At 50.7% G+C, this 20,168-nt stretch overlaps 15 pseudogenes; all 15 read right to left on the bottom strand.

Moving 5' to 3' along the window:
• Window positions 1–152: 152 nt before the first annotated feature.
• Window positions 153–272, bottom strand: LOC130315029 (5S ribosomal RNA; annotated as a pseudogene).
• Window positions 273–354: 82 nt separating this feature from the next.
• Window positions 355–474, bottom strand: LOC130349648 (5S ribosomal RNA; annotated as a pseudogene).
• Window positions 475–3,361: 2,887 nt separating this feature from the next.
• On the bottom strand, window positions 3,362–3,481 carry LOC130331860 (5S ribosomal RNA; annotated as a pseudogene).
• Window positions 3,482–4,827: 1,346 nt separating this feature from the next.
• Window positions 4,828–4,947, bottom strand: LOC130349637 (5S ribosomal RNA; annotated as a pseudogene).
• Window positions 4,948–5,029: 82 nt separating this feature from the next.
• Window positions 5,030–5,149, bottom strand: LOC130324896 (5S ribosomal RNA; annotated as a pseudogene).
• Window positions 5,150–6,432: 1,283 nt separating this feature from the next.
• On the bottom strand, window positions 6,433–6,552 carry LOC130352395 (5S ribosomal RNA; annotated as a pseudogene).
• A 2,278-nt stretch (window positions 6,553–8,830) lies between these two features.
• On the bottom strand, window positions 8,831–8,950 carry LOC130352850 (5S ribosomal RNA; annotated as a pseudogene).
• Window positions 8,951–9,234: 284 nt separating this feature from the next.
• On the bottom strand, window positions 9,235–9,354 carry LOC130329481 (5S ribosomal RNA; annotated as a pseudogene).
• A 1,293-nt stretch (window positions 9,355–10,647) lies between these two features.
• On the bottom strand, window positions 10,648–10,767 carry LOC130316834 (5S ribosomal RNA; annotated as a pseudogene).
• Window positions 10,768–11,644: 877 nt separating this feature from the next.
• LOC130352596 (5S ribosomal RNA) lies at window positions 11,645–11,764 on the bottom strand (annotated as a pseudogene).
• Window positions 11,765–12,654: 890 nt separating this feature from the next.
• On the bottom strand, window positions 12,655–12,774 carry LOC130336384 (5S ribosomal RNA; annotated as a pseudogene).
• A 4,460-nt stretch (window positions 12,775–17,234) lies between these two features.
• LOC130322741 (5S ribosomal RNA) lies at window positions 17,235–17,354 on the bottom strand (annotated as a pseudogene).
• Window positions 17,355–17,627: 273 nt separating this feature from the next.
• LOC130327961 (5S ribosomal RNA) lies at window positions 17,628–17,747 on the bottom strand (annotated as a pseudogene).
• Window positions 17,748–18,233: 486 nt separating this feature from the next.
• Window positions 18,234–18,353, bottom strand: LOC130323561 (5S ribosomal RNA; annotated as a pseudogene).
• A 272-nt stretch (window positions 18,354–18,625) lies between these two features.
• On the bottom strand, window positions 18,626–18,745 carry LOC130352175 (5S ribosomal RNA; annotated as a pseudogene).
• Window positions 18,746–20,168: the final 1,423 nt, after the last annotated feature.

Below are 20,168 nucleotides of genomic sequence, written 5' to 3'. Positions count from 1 at the left end.
CCCGTACTTGCCGGGCAGCAGTCTGCGATCTGACAAGAACAGGCACATTCAGCTTAGGATAGCCGTAGACGGCTTCACACCCTGTATACTGTGGATTTAAGCATCAATAAATCCTTTTCGGAATCAGAGCGGAAGGCGGCTACAGAGCAAAATGTCAACAACACCTGGGATTCCCAGCCAGTCTCCCATGCTAGTACTTACCGGGCCCTAAGCTGGGTAGCAGTCTGCGATCTGACGAGAGCAGGCGCGTTCAGCTTAGGATGGCCGTTGACAGCTTCACGCCCTTTATACTGTGCATTTAAGCATCAATAAATCCTTTTCCGAATCGGAGCGGAAGGCAGCAACAGATTAAAATGTCAACTGCACCCGGGATTCCCAGCCAGTCTCCCATGCTGGTACTTACCAGGCCCTAAGCTGGGTAGCAGTCTGCGATCTGACGAGAGCAGGCGCGTTCAGCTTAGGATGGCCGTTGACAGCTTCACACTTTGTATACTGTGCATTTAAGCATCAATAAATCCTTTTCGGAATCGGAACTGAAGGCGGCATAAGAGCAAAATGTCAACCGGGATTCCCAGCCAGTCTCCCATGCCAGTACTTACCGGGCCCTAAGCTGCTTAGCAGTCTGCGATGTGACAAGAGCAGGCGTGTTCAGCTTAGGATGGCCATTGACAGCTTCGTGATTTTTATACTGCGCATTTAAACATCAATAAATCCTTTTTCGGAATCGGAGCGGAAGGCGGCAACAGAGCAAAATGTCAACTGCACCCGGGATTCCCAGCCAGTCTCCCATGCCGGTACTTACTGGGCCCTAAGCTGGGTAGCAGTATGCAATCTGACGAGAGCAGGCGCGTTCAGCTTAGGATGGCCGTTGACAGCTTCTCGCCCTTTATACTGTGCATTTAGGCATCAATAAATCCTTTTCGGAATCGGAACGGAAGGCGGCAACAGAGCAAAATGTCAACGGCAGCCGAGATTCCCAGCCAGTGTCCCATGCCAGTACTTACCAGGCCCTAAGCTGGGTAGCAGTCTGCGATCTGACGAGAGCAGGCGCGTTCAGCTTAGGATGGCCATTGACAGCTTCATGATTTTTATACTGTGCATTTAAGCATCAATAAATTCTTTTCGGAATCGGAACGGAAGGCGGCAACAGAGCAAAATGTCAACGACACCCGGGATTCCCAGCCAGTCTCCCCTGCTGGTACTTACCAGGCCCTAAGCTGGATAGCAGTCTGCGATCTGACGAGTGCAGGCACGTTCAGCTTAGGATGGCCGTTGTCAGCTTCTCGCCCTTTATACTGTGCATTTAAGCATCAAGAAATCCTTTTCGGAATCGGAAACGGAAGGCGGCAACAGAGCAAAATGTCATCGGCAGCCGGGATTCCCAGCCAGTGTCCCATGTCGGTACTTACCGGGCCCTAAGATCTGTACCAGTCTGCGATCTGACAAGAGCAGGCGCGTTAAGCTTAGGATGGCCGTCGACAGCTTCACACCTTGTATACTGTGGATTTAAGCATCAATAAATTATTTTCGGAATCGGAGCGGAAGGCAGCAATAGAGCAAATTGTCAACCGCACCCGGGATTCCCAGCAAGTCTCCCATGCCAGTACTTACCGGGCCCTAAGCTGGGTAGCAGTCTGCGATCTGACGAGAGCAGGCACGTTCAGCTTAGGACAGCCATTGACAGCTTCATGCTTTTTATACTGTGCATTTAAGCATCAATAAATCCTTTTCGGAATCGGAGAGGAAGGCGGCAACAGAGCAAAATGTCAATAGCACCTTGGATTGCCAGCCAGTCTCCCATGCCCGTACTTGCCGGGCAGCAGTCTGCGATCTGACAAGAACAGGCATATTCAGCTTAGGATAGCCGTAGACGGCTTCACATCCTGTATACTGTGGATTTAAGCATCAATAAATCCTTTTCGGAATCGGAGCGGAAGGCGGCTACAGAGCAAAATGTCAACAACACCTGGGATTTCCAGCCAGTCTCAAATGCTGATACCTACCGGGCCCTAAGCTGGGTAGCAGTCTGCGATCTGACGAGAGCAGGCGCGTTCAGCTTAGGATGGCCATTGACAGCTTCACGCCCTTTATACTGTGCATTTAAGCATCAATAAATCCTTTTCCGAATCGGAGCGGAAGGCGGCAACAGATTAAAATGTCAACTGCACCCGGGATTCCCAGCCAGTCTCCCATGCTGGTACTTACCAGGCCCTAAGCTGGGTATCAGTCTGCGATCTGACGAGAGCAGGCGCATTCAGCTTAGGATGGCCGTTGACAGGTTCACACTTTGTATACTGTGCATTTAAGCATCAAAAAATCCTTTTCGGAATCGGAACGGAAGGCGGCAACAGAGCAAAATGTCAACGGCAGCCGGGATTCCCAGCCAGTGTCCCATGCCGGTACTTACCGGGCCCTAAGATCTGTACCAGTCTGCGATCTGACGAGAGCAGGCGCGTTAAGCTTAGGATGGCCGTTGACAGCTTCACACCTTGTATACTGTGGATTTAAGCATCAATAAATTATTTTCGGAATCGGAGCTGAAGGCAGCAATAGAGCAAAATGTCAATGGCAACCGGTATTCCCAGCCAGTCTCCCATGCCAGTACTTACCGGGCCCTAAGCTGGGTAGCAGTCTGCAATCTGACGAGAGCAGGCACGTTCAGCTTTAGATGGCCATTGACAGCTTCATGCTTTTTATACTGTGCATTTAAGCATCAATAAATCCTTTTCGGAATCGGAACGGAAGGCGGCAACAGAGCAAAATGTCAACTGCACCCGGATTCCCAGCCAGTCTCCCATGCCGGTACTTACTGGGCCCTAAGCTGGGTAGCGGTCTGCGATCTGACGAGAGCAGGCGCGTTCAGCTTAGGATGGCCGTTGACATCTTCACGCCTTGTATATTGTGGATTTAAGCATCAATAAATATTTTTATTAATCGGAGAGGAAGGCGGCAACAGAGCAAAATGTCAATGGCACCTTGTATTGCCAGCCAGTCTCCCATGCCGGTAACTGCCGGGCAGAAGTCTGTGATCTGACAAGAACAGGCACATTCAGCTTAGGATAGCCGTAGACGGCTTCACACCCTGTATATTGTGGATTTAAGCATCAATAAATCCTTTTCGGAATCGGAGCAAAATGTCTACAGAGCTACAGAGCAAAATGTCAACAACACCTGAGATTCTCAGCCAGTCTCCCATGCTGGTACTTACCGGGCCCTAAGCTGGGTAAAAGTCTGCGATCTGACAAGAACAGGCACATTCAGCTTAGGATAGCCGTAGACGGCTTCACACCCTGTATACTGTGGATTTAAGCATCAATAAATCCTTTTCCAAATCGGAGCAGAAGGCGGCTACAGAGCAAAATGTCAACAACACCTGGGATTCCCAGCCAGTCTCCCATGCTGGTACTTACCAGGCCCTAAGCTGGGTAGCAGTCTGCGATCTGACGAGAGCAGGCGCGTTCAGCTTAGAAAGGCCGTTGACAGCTTCACACTTTGTATACTGTGGATTTAAGCATCAATAAATAATTTTCGGAATCGGAGCAGAAACAGAGCAAAATGTCAACTGCACCCGGGATTCCCAGCCAGTCTCCCATGCTGGTACTTAACGGGCCCTAAGCTGGGTAGCAGTCTGCGATCTGACGAGGGCAGGCGCGTTCAGCTTAGGATGGCCGTTGACAGCTTCTCGCCCTTTATACTGTGCATTTAGGCATCAATAAATCCTTTTCGGAATCGGAACGGAAGGCGGCAACAGAGCAAAATGTCAACGGCAGCCGAGATTCCCAGCCAGTGTCCCATGCCAGTACTTACCAGACCCTAAGCTGGGTAGCAGTCTGCGATCTGACGAGAGCAGGCACGTTCAGCTTAGAATGGCCATTGACAGCTTCATGATTTTTATACTGTGCATTTAAGCATCAATAAATCCTTTTCGGAATCGGAACGGAAGGCGGCAACAGAGCAAAATGTCAACTGCACCCGGGATTCCCAGCCAGTCTCCCATGCCGGTACTTAATGGGCCCTAGGCTGGGAAGCAGTCTGCGATCTGACGAGAGCAGGCGCGTTCAGCTTAGGATGGCCATTGACAGCTTCATGCTTTTTATACTGTGCATTTAAGCATCAATAAATCCTTTTCGGAATCGGAACGGAAGGCGGCAACAGAGCATAATGTCAACTGCACCTGGGATTCCCAGGTGCATTTAAGCATCAATAAATATTTTTATTAATCGGAGAGGAAGGCGGCAACAAAGCAAAGTGTCAACGGCACCTTGGATTGCCAGCCAGTCTCCCATGCCGGGCAGCGGTCTGCGATCTGAGGAGAGCAGGCACGTTCAGGCTTAGGATGGCCGTTGACAGCTTCACACCCTGTGTATTGTGGATTTAAGCATCAATAAATCCTTTTCCGAATCGGAGCGGAAGGCGGCAACAGATTAAAATGTCAACTGCACCCGGGATTCCCAGCCAGTCTCCCATGCTGGTACTTACCAGGCCCAAAGCTGGGTAGAAGTCTGCGATCTGAAGAGAGCAGGCGCGTTCAGCTTAGGATGGCTGTTGACAGCTTCACACTTTGTATACTGTGGATTTAAGTATCAATAAATAATTTTCGGACTCGTAGCAGAAACAGAGCAAAATGTCAACTCCACCCGGGATTCCCAGCCAGTCTCCCATGCTGGTACTTACCGGGCCCTAAGCTGGGTAGCAATCTGCAATCTGACGAGAGCAGGCGCGTTCAGCTTAGGATGGCCGTTGACAGCTTCACGCCCTTTATACTGTGCATTTAAGCATCAATAAATCCTTTTCCGAATCGGAGCGGAAGGCAGCAACAGATTAAAATGTCAACTGCACCCGGGATTCCCAGCCAGTCTCCCATGCTGGTACTTACCAGGCCCTAAGCTGGGTAGCAGTCTGCGATCTGACGAGAGCAGGCGCGTTCAGCTTAGGATGGCCGTTGACAGCTTCACACTTTGTATACTGTGCATTTAAGCATCAATAAATCCTTTTCGGAATCGGAACTGAAGGCGGCATAAGAGCAAAATGTCAACGGCAACCGGGATTCCCAGCCAGTCTCCCATGCCAGTACTTACCGGGCCCTAAGCTGGGTAGCAGTCTGCGATCTGACGAGAGCAGGCGCGTTCAGCTTAGGATGGCCATTGACAGCTTCATGATTTTTATACTGCGCATTTAAGCATCAATAAATCCTTTTTCGGAATCGGAGCGGAAGGCGGCAACAGAGCAAAATGTCAACTGCACCCGGGATTCCCAGCCAGTCTCCCATGCCGGTACTTACTGAGCCCTAAGCTGGGTAGCAGTCTGCAATCTGACGAGAGCAGGCGCGTTCAGCTTAGGATGGCCGTTGACAGCTTCTCGCCCTTTATACTGTGCATTTAGGCATCAATAAATCCTTTTCGGAATCGAAACGGAAGGCGGCAACAGAGCAAAATGTCAACGGCAGCCGGGATTCCCAGCCAGTGTCCCATGCCAGTACTTACCAGGCCCTAAGCAGGGTAGCAGTCTGCGATCTGACGAGAGCAGGCGCGTTCAGCTTAGGATGGCCATTGACAGCTTCATGATTTTTATACTGTGCATTTAAGCATCAATAAATTCTTTTCGGAATCGGAACGGAAGGCGGCAACAGAGCAAAATGTCAACTACACCCGGGATTCCCAGCCAGTCTCCCATGCCGGTACTTAATGGGCCCTAGGCTGGGTAGCAGTCTGCGATCTGACGAGAGCAGGCGCGTTCAGCTTAGGATGGCCATTGACAGCTTCATGCTTTTTATACTGTGCATTTAAGCATCAATAAATCCTTTTCGGAATCGGAACGGAAGGCGGCAACAGGGCATAATGTCAACTGCACCCGGGATTCCCAGCCAGTCTCCCATGCCGGTACTTACTGGGCCCTAAGCTGGGTAGCAGTCTGCGATCTGACGAGAGCAGGCGCGTTCAGCTTAGGATGGCCGTTGACATCTTCACGCCTTGTATACTGTGGATTTAAGCATCAATAAATATTTTTATTAATCGGAGAGGAAGGCGGCAACAAAGCAAAATGTCAACGGCACCTTGGATTGCCAGCCAGTCTCCCATGCCGGTAACTGCCGGGCAGCAGTCTGCGATCTGAGGAGAAGCAGGCACGTTCAGGCTTAGGATGGCCGTTGACAGCTTCACACCCTGTGTATTGTGGATTTAAGCATCAATAAATCCTTTTCCGAATCGGAGCGGAAGGCGGCAACAGATTAAAGTGTCAACTGCACCCGGGATTCCCAGACAGTCTCCCATGCTGGTACTTACCAGGCCCTAAGCTGGGTAACAGTCTGCGATCTGACAAGAACAGGCGCATTCAGCTTAGGATGGCCGTAGACATCTTCACACCCTGTATACTGTGGATTTAAGCATCAATAAATCGTAAGCGTAAGGAGCGTAAGGAATCAACTGAGCAAAAGGTCAACTGCACCTGGGATTCCCAGCCAGTCTCCCATGCTGGTACTTACCGGGCCCTAAGCTGGGTAGCAGTCTGCGATCTGACGAGAGCAGGCACGTTCAGCTTAGGATGGCCGTTGACAGCTTCTCGCCCTTTATACTGTGCATTTAAGCATCAATAAATCCTTTTCGGAATCGGAAACGGAAGGCGGCAACAGAGCAAAATGTCAACGGCAGCCGGGATTCCCAGCCAGTGTCCCATGCCGGTACTTACCGGCCCAAAGATCTGTACCAGTCTGCGATCTGACAAGAGCAGGCGCGTTAAGCTTAGGATGGCCGTCGACAGCTTCACACCTTGTATACTGTGGATTTAAGCATCAATAAATTCTTTTCGGAATCGGAGCGGAAGGCAGCAATAGAGCAAAATGTCAACGGCACCCGGGATTCCAGCCAGTCTCCCATGCCAGTACTTACCAGGCCCTAAGCTGGGTAGCAGTCTGCGATCTGACGAGAGCAGGCGCGTTCAGCTTAGGACAGCCATTGCCAGCTTCATGCTTTTTATACTGTGCATTTAAGCATCAATAAATCCTTTTCCGAATCGGAGCGGAAGGCGGCAACAGATTAAAATGTCAACTGCACCCGGGATTCCCAGCCAGTCTCCCATGCTGGTACTTACCAGGCCCTAAGCTGGGTATCAGTCTGCGATCTGACGAGAGCAGGCGCATTCAGCTTAGGATGGCCGTTGACAGGTTCACACTTTGTATACTGTGCATTTAAGCATCAATAAATCCTATTCGGAATCGGAACGGAAGGCGGCAACAGAGCAAAATGTCAACGGCAGCCGGGATTCCCAGCCAGTGTCCCATGCCGGTACTTACCGGGCCCTAAGATCTGTACCAGTCTGCGATCTGACGAGAGCAGGTGCGTTAAGCTTAGGATGGCCGTTGACAGCTTCACACCTTGTATACTGTGGATTTATGCATCAATAAATTATTTTCGGAATCGGAGCGGAAGGCAGCAATAGAGCAAAATGTCAATGGCAACCGGTATTCCCAGCCAGTCTCCCATGCCAGTACTTACCGGGCCCTAAGCTGGGTAGCAGTCTGCAATCTGACGAGAGCAGGTGCGTTCAGCTTAGGATGGCCATTGACAGCTTCATTCTTTTTATACTGTGCATTTAAGCATCAATAAATCCTTTTCGGAATCGGAACGGAAGGCGGCAACAGAGCAAAATGTCAACTGCACCCAGATTCCCAGCCAGTCTCCCATGCCGGTACTTACTGGGCCCTAAGCTGGGTAGCGGTCTGCGATCTGACGAGAGCAGGCGCGTTCAGCTTAGGATGGCCGTTGACATCTTCATGCTTTGTATATTGTGGATTTAAGCATCAATAAATATTTTTATTAATCGGAGAGGAAGGCGGCAACAGAGCAAAATGTCAATGGCACCTTGTATTGCCAGCCAGTCTCCCATGCCGGTAACTGCCGGGCAGCAGTCTGTGATCTGAGGAGAGCAGGCACGTTCAGGCTTAGGATGGCCATTGACAGCTTCACACCCTGTGTACTGTGGATTTAAGCATCAATAAATCCTTTTCCGAATCGGAGCGGAAGGCGGCAACAGATTAAAATGTCAACTGCACCCGGGATTCCCAGCCAGTCTCCCATGCTGGTACTTACCAGGCCCTAAGCTGGGTAGAAGTCTGCGATCTGACGAGAGCAGGCGCGTTCAGCTTAGGATGGCCGTTGACAGCTTCACACTTTGTGTACTGTGGATTTAAGCATCAATAAATAATTTTCGGAATCGGAGCAGAAACAGAGCAAAATGTCAACTGCACCCGGGATTCCCAGCCAGTCTCCCATGCTGGTACTTACCAGGCCCGAAGCTGGGAAGCAGTCTGCGATCTGACGAGAGCAGGCGCGTTCAGCTTAGGATGGCCATTGAAAGCTTCTTGCTTTTTATACTGTGCATTTAAGCATCAATAAATCCTTTTCGGAATCGGAGAGGAAGGCGGCAACAGAGCAAAATGTCAATAGCACCTTGGATTGCCAGCCAGTCTACCATGCCCGTACTTGCCGGGCAGCAGTCTGCGATCTGACAAGAACAGGCACATTCAGCTTAGGATAGCCGTAGACGGCTTCACACCCTGTATATTGTGGATTTAAGCATCAATAAATCCTTTTCGGAATCGGAGCAAAATGTCTACAGAGCTACAGAGCAAAATGTCAACAACACCTGAGATTCCCAGCCAGTCTCCCATGCTGGTACTTACCGGGCCCTAAGCTGGGTAAAAGTCTGCGATCTGACAAGAACAGGCACATTCAGCTTAGGATAGCCGTAGACGGCTTCACACCTTGTATACTGTGGATTTAAGCATCAATAAATCCTTTTCCAAATCGGAGCGGAAGGCGGCTACAGAGCAAAATGTCAACAACACCTGGGATTCCCAGCCAGTCTCCCATGCTGGTACTTACCAGGCCCTAAGCTGGGTAGCAGTCTGCGATCTGACGAGGGCAGGCGCGTTCAGCTTAGGATGGCCGTTGACAGCTTCACGCCCTTTATACTGTGCATTTAAGCATCAATAAATCCTTTTCCGAATCGGAGCGGAAGGCGGCAACAGATTAAAGTGTCAACTGCACCCGGGATTCCCAGCCAGTTTCCAATGCTGGTACCTACCAGGCCCTAAGCTGGGAAGCAGTCTGCGATCTGACGAGAGCAGGCGCGTTCAGCTTAGGCTGGCCGTTGACAGCTTCTCGCCCTTTATACTGTGCATTTAGGTATCAATAAATCCTTTTCGGAATCGGAACGGAAGGCGGCAACAGAGCAAAATGTCAACGGCAGCCGGGATTCCCAGCGAGTCTCCCATGCCAGTACTTACCGGGCCCTAAGCTGGGTAGCAGTCTGCGATCTGACGAGAGCAGGCGCGTTCAGCTTAGGATGGCCGTTGACATCTTCATGCCTTGTATACTGTGGATTTAAGCATCAATAAATATTTTTTTTAATCGGAGAGGAAGGCTGCAACAGATCAAAATGTCAATAGCACCTTGGATTGCCAGCCAGTCTCCCATGCCCGTATTTGCCGGGCAGCAGTCTGCGATCTGACAAGAACAGGCGCATTCAGCTTAGGATAGCCGTAGACGGTTTCACACCCTGTATATTGTGGATTTAAGCATCAATAAATCCTTTTCGGAATCGGAGCAAAATGTCTACAGAGCTACAGAGCAAAATGTCAACAACACCTGAGATTCCCAGCCAGTCTCCCATGCTGGTACTTACCGGGCCCTAACCTGGGTAGCAGTCTGCGATCTGACGAGAGCAGGCGCGTTCAGCTTAGGATGGCCGTTAACAGCTTCCTGCCCTTTATACTGTGCATTTTAGCATCAATAAATCCTTTTCCGAATCGGAGCGGAAGGCGGCAACAGATTAAAATGTCAACTGCACCCGGGATTCCCAGCCAGTCTCCCATGCTGGTTCTTACCAGGCCCTAAGCTGGGTAGCAGTTTGCGATCTGCCGAGAGCAGGCGCGTTCAGCTTAGGATGGCCGTTGACAGCTTCACATTTTGTATACTGTGCATTTAAGCATCAATAAATCCTTTTCGGAATCGGAACGGAAGGCGGCAACAGAGCAAAATGTCAACGGCAGCCGGGATTCCCAGCCAGTCTCCCATGCTGGTACTTACCGGGCCCTAAGCTGGGTAGCAGTCTGTGATCGGACGAGAGGAGGTGCATACAGCTAAGGATGGCTGTTGACAGCTTCTCGCCCTTTATACTGTGCATTTAAGCATCAATAAATCCTTTTTGGAACCGGAACGGAACGGAAGGCGGCAACAGAGCAAAATGTCAACGGCAGCCGGGATTCCCAGCCAGTGTCCCATGCCGGTACTTACCGGGCCCTAAGATCTGTACCAGTCTGCGATCTGACGAGAACAGGCGCATTCAGCTTAGGATGGCCGTAGACATCTTCACACCCTGTATACTGTGGATTTAAGCATCAATAAATCCTTTTCGGAATCGGAGCGTAAGGCGGCAACAGAGCAAAATGTCAACGGCAGCCGGGATTCCCAGCCAGTGTCCCATGCCGGTACTTACCGGGCCCTAAGATCTGTACCAGTCTGCGATCTGACGAGAGCAGGCGCGTTAAGCTTAGGATGGCCGTCGACAGCTTCACACCTTGTATACTGTGGATTTAAGCATCAATAAATTCTTTTCGGAATCGAAGCGGAGGGCAGCAATAGAGCAAAATGTCAACGGCACCTGGGATTCCCAGCCAGTCTCCCATGCCAGTACTTACCAGGCCCTAAGCTGGGTAGCAGTCTGCGATCTGACGAGAGCAGGCGCGTTCAGCTTAGGATGGTCGTTGACAGCTTCTTGCCCTTTATACTGTGCATTTAAGCATCAATAAATCCTTTTCGGAATCGGAAGGGAAGGCGGCAACAGAGCAAAATGTCAACGGCAGCCGGGATTCCCAGCCAGTGTCTCATGCCGGTACTTACCGGGCCCTAAAATCTGTACCAGTCTGCGATCTGACGAGAGCAGGCGAGTTAAGATTAGGATGGCCGTCGACAGCTTCACACCTTGTATACTGTGGATTTAAGCATCAATAAATTCTTTTCGGAATCGGAGCGGAAGGCAGCAATAGAGCAAAATGTCAACAGCACCCAGGATTCCCAGCCAGTCTCCCAAGCCAGTACTTACCGGGCCCTAAGCTGGGTAGCAGTCTGCGATCGGACGAGTGCAGGCGCGTTCAGCTTAGGATGGCCATTGACAGCTTCATGCTTTTTATACTGTGCATTTAAGCATCAATAAATCCTTTTCGGAATCAGAGAGGAAGGCGGCAACAGAGCAAAATGTCAATAGCACCTTGGATTGCCAGCCAGTCTCCCATGCCCGTACTTGCCGGGCAGCAGTCTGCGATCTGACAAGAACAGGCACATTCAGCTTAGGATAGCCGTAGACGGCTTCACACCCTGTATACTGTGGATTTAAGCATCAATAAATCCTTTTCGGAATCGGAGCGGAAGGCGGCTACAGAGCAAAATGTCAACAACACCTGGGATTCCCAGCCAGTCTCCCATGCTGGTACTTACCGGGCCTAAGCTGGGTAGCAGTCTGTGATCTGACGAAAGCAGGCGCGTTCAGCTTAGGATGGTCGTTGACAGCTTCACGCCCTTTATACTGTGCATTTAAGCATCAATAAATAATTTTCCGAATCGGAGCGGAAGGCGGCAACAGAGCAAAATGTCAACTGCACCCGGGATTCCCAGCCAGTCTCCCATGCTGGTACTTACCGGGCCCTAAGCTGGGTAGCAGTCTGCGATCTGACGAGAGCAGGCGCGTTCAGCTTAGGATGGCCGTTGACAGCTTCACATTTTGTATACTGTGCATTTAAGCATCAATAAATCCTTTTCGGAATAGAAACGGAAGGTGGCAACAGAGCAAAATGTCAACCGCAGCCGGGATTCCCAGCCAGTCTCCCATGCTGGTACTTACCGGGCCCTAAGCTGGGTAGCAGTCTGCGATCTGACGAGAGCAGGCGCGTTCAGCTTAGGATGGCCGTTGACAGCTTCTCGCCCTTTATACTGTGCATTTAAGCATCAATAATTCCTTTGCGGAATCGGAACGGAAGGCGGCAACAGAGCAAAATGTCAACGGCAGCCGGGATTCCCAGCCAGTCTCCCATGCTGGTACTTACCGGGCCCTAAGCTGGGTAGCAGTCTGCGATCTGACGAGAACAGGCGCATTCAGCTTAGGATGGCCGTAGACATCTTCACACCCTGTATACTGTATACTGTGGATTTAAGCATCAATAAATCCTTTTCGGAATCGGAGCGTAAGGCGGCAACAGAGCAAAATGTCAACGACACCTGGGATTCCCAGCCAGTCTCCCATGCTGGTACTTAACGGGCCCTAAGCTGGGTAGCAGTCTGTGATCTGACGAGAGCAGGCGCGTTCAGCTTAGGATGGCCGTTGACAGCTTCACACTTTGTATACTGTGGATTTAAGCATCAATAAATAATTTTCGGAATCGGAGCAGAAACAGAGCAAAATGTCAACTGCACCCGGGATTCCCAGCCAGTCTCCCATGCTGGTACTTACCAGGCCCGAAGCTGGGAAGCAGTCTGCGATCTGACGAGAACAGGCGCATTTAGCTTAGGATGGCCGTAGACATCTTCACACCCTGTATACTGTGCATTTAAGCATCAATAAATCCTTTTCAGAATCGGAACGGAAGGCGGCAACAGATTAAAACGTCAACTGCACCCGGGATTCCCAGCCAGTCTCCCATGCTGGTACTTACCAGGCCCTAAGCTGGGTAGCAGTCTGCGATCTGATGAGAGCAGGCGCGTTCAGCTTAGGATGGCCGTTGACAGCTTCACATTTTGTATACTGTGCATTTAAGCATCAATAAATCCTTTTCGGAATCGAAACGGAAGGCGGCAACAGAGCAAAATGTCAACGGCAGCCGGGATTCCCAGCCAGTCTCCCATGCTGGTACTTACTGGGCCCTAAGCTGGGTAGCAGTCTGCGATCTGACGAGAGAAGGCGCGTTCAGCTTAGGATGGCCGTTGACAGCTTCTCGCCCTTTATACTGTGCATTTAAGCATCAATAAATCCTTTTCGGAATCGGAACGGAAGGCGGCAACAGAGCAAAATGTCAACGGCAGCCGGGATTCCCAGCCAGTGTCCCATGCCGGTACTTACCGGGCCCTAAGATCTGTACCAGTCTGCGATCTGACGAGAACAGGCGCATTCAGCTTAGGATGGCCGTAGACATCTTCACACCCTGTATACTGTGGATTTAAGCATCAATAAATCCTTTTCGGAATCGGAGCGTAAGGCGGCAACAGAGCAAAATGTCAATGACACCTGGGATTCCCAGCCAGTCTCCCATGCTGGTACTTAACGGGCCCTAAGCTGGGTAGCAGTCTGCGATCTGACGAGAGCAGGCGCGTTCAGCTTAGGATGGCCGTTGAAAGCTTCACACTTTGTATACTGTGGATTTAAGCATCAATAAATAATTTTCGGAATCGGAGCAGAAACAGAGCAAAATGTCAACTGCACCCGGGATTCCCAGCCAGTCTCCCATGCTGGTACTTACCAGGCCCGAAGCTGGGAAGCAGTCTGCGATCTGACGAGAACAGGCGCATTCAGCTTAGGATGGCCATAGACATCTTCACACCCTGTATACTGTGCATTTAAGCATCAATAAATCCTTTTCAGAATCGGAACGGAAGGCGGCAACAGAGCAAAATGTCAACGGCAGCCGGGATTCCCAGCCAGTGTCCCATGCCGGTACTTACCGGGCCCTAAGATCTGTACCAGTCTGCGATCTGACGAGAGCTGGCGCGTTAAGCTTAGGATGGCCGTCGACAGCTTCACACCTTGTATACTGTGGATTTAAGCATCAATAAATTATTTTCGGAATCGGAGCGGAAGGCAGCAATAGAGCAAAATGTCAACGGCACCTGGGATTCCCAGCCAGTCTCCCCTGCCAGTACTTACCGGGCCCTAAGCTGGGTAGCAGTCTGCGATCTGACGAGAGCAGGCGCGTTCAGCTTACGATGGCCATTGACAGCTTCATGCTTTTTATACTGTGCATTTAAGCATCAATAAATCCTTTTCGGAATCGGAGAGGAAGGCGGCAACAGAGCAAAATGTCAATAGCACCTTGGATTGCCAGCCAGTCTCCCATGCCCGTACTTGCCAGGCAGCAGTCTGCGATCTGACAAGAACAGGCACATTCAGCTTAGGATAGCCGTAGACGGTTTCACACCCTGTATACTGTGGATTTAAGCATCAATAAATCATTTTCGGAATCGAAGCGAAAGGCGGCTACAGAGCAAAAAGTGAACACCACCTGGGATTCCCAGCCAGTCTCCCATGCTGGTACTTAACGGGCCCTAAGCTGGGTAGCAGTCTGCAATCTGACGAGAGCAGGCACGTTCAGCTTAGGATGGCCGTTGACAGCTTCACACTTTGTATACTGTGGATTTAAGCATCAATAAATAATTTTCGGAATCGGAGCAGAAACAGAGCAAAATGTCAACTGCACCCGGGATTCCCAGCCAGCCTCCCATGCTGGTACTTACCAGGCCCGAAGCTGGGAAGCAGTCTGCGATCTGACGAGAACAGGCGCATTCAGCTTAGGATGGCCGTAGACATCTTCACACCCTGTATACTGTGGATTTAAGCATCAATAAATCCTTTTCGGAATCGGAGCGTAAGGCGGCAACAGAGCAAAATGTCAACGGCAGCCGGGATTCCCAGCCAGTGTCCCATGCCGGTACTTACCGGGCCCTAAGATCTGTACCAGTCTGCGATCTGACGAGAGCAGGCGCGTTAAGCTTAGGATGGCCGTCGACAGCTTCACACCTTGTATACTGTGGATTTAAGCATCAATAAATTATTTTCGGAATCGAAGCGGAGGGCAGCAATAGAGCAAAATGTCAACGGCACCTGGGATTCCCAGCCAGTCTCCCATGCCAGTACTTACCGGGCCCTAAGTTGGGTAGCAGTCTGCGATCTGACGAGACCAGGCGCGTTCAGCTTAGGATGGCTGTTGACAGCATCTCGCCCTTTATACTGTGCATTTAAGCATCAATAAATCCTTTTCGGAATCGGAACGGAAGGCGGCAACAGAGCAAAATGTCAACGGCAGCCGGGATTCCCAGCCAGTGTCTCATGCCGGTACTTACCGGGCCCTAAAATCTGTACCAGTCTGCGATCTGACGAGAGCAGGCGAGTTAAGCTTAGGATGGCCGTCGACAGCTTCACACCTTGTATACTGTGGATTTAAGCATCAATAAATTCTTTTCGGAATCGGAGCGGAAGGCAGCAATAGAGCAAAATTTCAACAGCACCCAGGATTCCCAGCCAGTCTCCCATGCCAGTACTTACCGGGCCCTAAGCTGGGTAGCAGTTTGCGATCGGACGAGTGCAGGCGCGTTCAGCTTAGGATGGCCATTGACAGCTTCGTGCTTTTTATACTGTGCATTTAAGCATCAATAAATCCTTTTCGGAATCGGAGAGGAAGGCGGCAACAGAGCAAAATGTCAATAGCACCTTGGATTGCCAGCCAGTCTCCCATGCCCGTACTTGCCGGGCAGCAGTCTGCGATCTGACAAGAACAGGCACATTCAGCTTAGGATAGCCGTAGACGGCTTCACACCCTGTATACTGTGGATTTAAGCACCAATAAATCCTTTTCGGAATCGGAGCGGAAGGCGGCTACAGAGCAAAATGTCAACAACACCTGGGATTCCCAGCCAGTCTCCCATGCTGGTACTTACCGGGACTAAGCTGGGTAGCAGTATGCGATCTGACGAGAGCAGGCGCGTTCAGCTTAGGATGGCTGTTGACAGCTTCATGCCCTTTATACTGTGCATTTAAGCATCAATAAATAATTTTCCGAATCGGAGCGGAAGGCGGCAACAGAGCAAAATGTCAACTGCACCCGGGATTCCCAGCCAGTGTCCCATGCCGGTACCTACCGGGCCCTGAGATCTGTACCAGTCTGCGATCTGACGAGAGCAGGCGCGTTAAGCTTAGGATGGCCGTTGACAGCTTCACACTTTGTATACTGTGGATTTAAGCATCAATAAATCATTTTCGGAATCGGAGCAGAAACAGAGCAAAATGTCAACTGCACCCGGGATTCCCAGCCAGTCTCCCATGCTGGTACTTACCAGGCCCGAAGCTGGGAAGCAGTCTGCGATCTGACGAGAACAGGCGCATTCAGCTTAGGATGGCCGTAGACATCTTCACACCCTGTATACTGTGGATTTAAGCATCAATAAATCCTTTTCGGAATCGGAGCGTAAGGCGGCAACAGAGCAAAATGTCAACGGCAGCCGGGATTCCCAGCCAGTGTCCCATGCCGGTACTTACCGGGACCTAAGATCTGTACCAGTCTGCGATCTGACGAGAGCAGGCGCGTTAAGCTTAGGATGGCCGTCGACAGCTTCACACCTTGTATACTGTGGATTTAAGCATCAATAAATTCTTTTCGGAATCGGAGCGGAGGGCAGCAATAGAGCAAAATGTCAACGGCACCTGGGATTCCCAGCCAGTCTCCCATGCCAGTACTTACCGCGCCCTAAGCTGGGTAGCAGTCTGCGATCTGACGAGAGCAGGCGCGTTCAGCTTAGGATGGCCATTGACAGCTTCATGCTTTTTATACTGTGCATTTAAGCATCAATAAATCCTTTTCGGAATCGGAGAGGAAGGCGGCAACAGAGCAAAATGTCAATAGTTCCTTGGATTGCCAGCCAGTCTCCCATGCCCGTACTTGCCGGGCAGCAGTCTGCGATCTGACAAGAACAGGCACATTCAGCTTAGGATAGCCGTAGACGGCTTCACACCCTGTATACTGTGGATTTAAGCATCAATAAATCCTTTTCGGAATCGAAGCGGAAGGCAGCTACAGAGCAAATTGTCAACAACACCTGGGATTCCCAGCCAGTCTCCCATGCTGATACTTACCGGGCCCTAAGCTGGGTAGCAGTCTGCGATCTGACGAGAGCAGGCGCGTTCAATTTAGGATGGCCGTTGACAGCTTCCCACTTTGTATACTGTGGATTTAAGCATCAATAAATAATTTTCGGAATCGGAGCAGAAACATAGCAAAATGTCAACGGCAGCCGGGATTCCAGCCAGTCTCCCATGCTGGTACTTACCAGGCCCGAAGCTGGGTAGCAGTCTGCGATCTGACGAGAACAGGCGCATTAAGCTTAGGAAGGCCGTAGACATCTTCACACCCTGTATACTGTGGATTTAAGCATCAATAAATCCTTTTCGGAATCGGAGCGGAAGGCGGCAACAGAACAAAATGTCAACGACACCTGGGATTCCCAGCCAGTCTCCCATTCTGGTACTTACCGGGCCCTAAGCTGGGTAGCAGTCTGCGATCTGACGAGAGCAGGCACGTTCAGCTTAGGATGGCCGTTGACAGCTTCTCGCCCTTTATACTGTGCATTTAAGCATCAATAAATCCTTTTCGGAAGGCGGCAACAGAGCAAAATGTCAACGGCAGCCGTGATTCCCAGCCAGTGTCCCATGCCGGTACTTACCGGGCCCTAAGATCTGTACCAGTCTGCGATCTGACGAGAACAGGCGCATTTAGCTTAGGATGGCCGTAGACATCTTCACACCCTGTATACTGTGCATTTAAGCATCAATAAATCCTTTTCAGAATCGGAACGGAAGGCGGCAACAGATTAAAATGTCAACTGCACCCGGGATTCCCAGCCAGTCTCCCATGCTGGTACTTACCAGGCCCTAAGCTGGGTAGCAGTCTGCGATCTGATGAGAGCAGGCGCGTTCAGCTTAGGATGGCCGTTGACAGCTTCACATTTTGTATACTGTGCATTTAAGCATCAATAAATCCTTTTCGGAATCGAAACGGAAGGCGGCAACAGAGCAAAATGTCAACGGCAGCCGGGATTCCCAGCCAGTCTCCCATGCTGGTACTTACCGGGCCCTAGGCTGGGTAGCAGTCTGCGATCTGACGAGAGCAGGCGCGTTCAGCTTAGGATAGCCGTTGACAGCTTCTCGCCCTTTATACTGTGCATTTAAGCATCAATAAATCCTTTTCGTAATCGGAACGGAAGGCGGCAACAGAGCAAAATGTCAACGGCAGCCGGGATTCCCAGCCAGTGTCCCATGCCGGTACTTACCGGGCCCTAAGATCTGTACCAGTCTGCGATCTGACAAGAACAGGCGCATTCAGCTTAGGATGGCCGTAGACATCTTCACACCCTGTATACTGTGGATTTAAGCATCAATAAATCCTTTTCGGAATCGGAGCGGAAAGCAGCAATCGAGCAAAATGTCAACGGCACCCGGGATTCCCAGCCAGTCTCCCATGCTGGTACTTACCGGGCCCTAAGCTGGGTAGCAGTCTGCGATCTGACGAGAGCAGGCGTGTTCAGCTTAGGATGGCCATTGACAGCTTCATGCTTTTTATACTGTGCATTTAAGCATCAATAAATCCTTTTCGGAATCGGAGAGGAAGGCGGCAACAGAGCAAAATGTCAATAGCACCTTGGATTGCCAGCCAGTCTCCCATGCCCGTACTTGCCGGGCAGCAGTCTGCGATCTGACAAGAACAGGCACATTCAGCTTAGGATAGCTGTAGACGGCTTCACACCCTGTATACTGTGGATTTAAGCATCAATAAATCCTTTTCGGAATCGGAGCGGAAGGCGGCTACAGAGCAAAATGTCAACAACACCTGGGATTCCCAGCCAGTCTCCCATGCTAGTACTTACCGGGCCCTAAGCTGGGTAGCAGTCTGCGATCTGACGAGAGCAGGCGCGTTCAGCTTAGGATGGCAGTTGACAGCTTCACGCCCTTTATACTGTGCATTTAAGCATCAATAAATCCTTTTCCGAATCGGAGCGGAAGGCGGCTACAGAGCAAAATGTCAACTGCACCCGGGATTCCCAGCCAGTCTCCCATGCTGGTACTTACCAGGCCCTAAGCTGGGTAGCAGTCTGCGATCTGACGAGAGCAGGCGCGTTCAGCTTCGGATGGCCGTTGACAGCTTCACACTTTGTATACTGTGCATTTAAGCATCAATAAATCCTTTTCGGAATCGGAACTGAAGGCGGCATAAGAGCAAAATGTCAACGGCAACCGGGATTCCCAGCCAGTCTCCCATGCCAGTACTTACCGGGCCCTAAGCTGGGTAGCAGTCTGCGATGTGACGAGAGCAGGCGCGTTCAGCTTAGGATGGCCATTGACAGCTTCATGATTTTTATACTGTGCATTTAAGCATCAATAAATCCTTTTTCGGAATCGGAGCGGAAGGCGGCAACAGAGCAAAATGTCAACTGCACCCGGGATTCCCAGCCAGTCTCCCATGCCGGTACTTACTGAGCCCTAAGCTGGGTAGCAGTCTGCAATCTGACGAGAGCAGGCACGTTCAGCTTAGGATGGCCGTTGACAGCTTCTCGCCCTTTATACTGTGCATTTAGGCATCAATAAATCCTTTTCGGAATCGGAACGGAAGGCGGCAACAGAGCAAAATGTCAACGGCAGCCGAGATTCCCAGCCAGTGTTCCATGCCAGTACTTACCAGGCCCTAAGCTGGGTAGCAGTCTGCGATCTGACGAGAGCAGGTACGTTCAGCTTAGGATGGCCATTGACAGCTTCATGATTTTTATACTGTGCATTTAAGCATCAATAAATCCTTTTCGGAATCGGAACGGAAGGCGGCAACAGAGCAAAATGTCAACTGCACCCGGGATTCCCAGCCAGTCTCCCATGCCGGTACTTAATGGGCCCTAGGCTGGGTAGCAGTCTGCGATCTGACGAGAGCAGGCGCGTTCAGCTTAGGATGGCCATTGACAGCTTCATGCTTTTTATACTGTGCATTTAAGCATCAATAAATCCTTTTCGGAATCGGAACGGAAGGCGGCAACAGAGCATAATGTCAACTGCACCCGGGATTCCCAGGTGCATTTAAGCATCAATAAATATTTTTATTAATCGGAGAGGAAGGCGGCAACAAAGCAAAATGTCAACGGCACCTTGGATTGCCAGCCAATCTCCCATGCCGGTAACTGCCGGGCAGCGGTCTGCGATCTGAGGAGAGCAGGCACGTTCAGGCTTAGGATGGCCGTTGACAGCTTCACACCCTGTGTATTGTGGATTTAAGCATCAATAAATCCTTTTCCGAATCGGAGCGGAAGGCGGCAACAGATTAAAATGTCAACTGCACCCGGGATTCCCAGCCAGTCTCCCATGCTGGTACTTACCAG

This window comes from Hyla sarda, chromosome 1 (assembly GCF_029499605.1).
Source record: "Hyla sarda isolate aHylSar1 chromosome 1, aHylSar1.hap1, whole genome shotgun sequence".
Taxonomy (NCBI): Eukaryota; Metazoa; Chordata; class Amphibia; order Anura; family Hylidae; genus Hyla; species Hyla sarda.
Note: the sequence above shows the minus strand (reverse complement) of the source record. Positions and strands in the feature narration are given on the sequence as shown.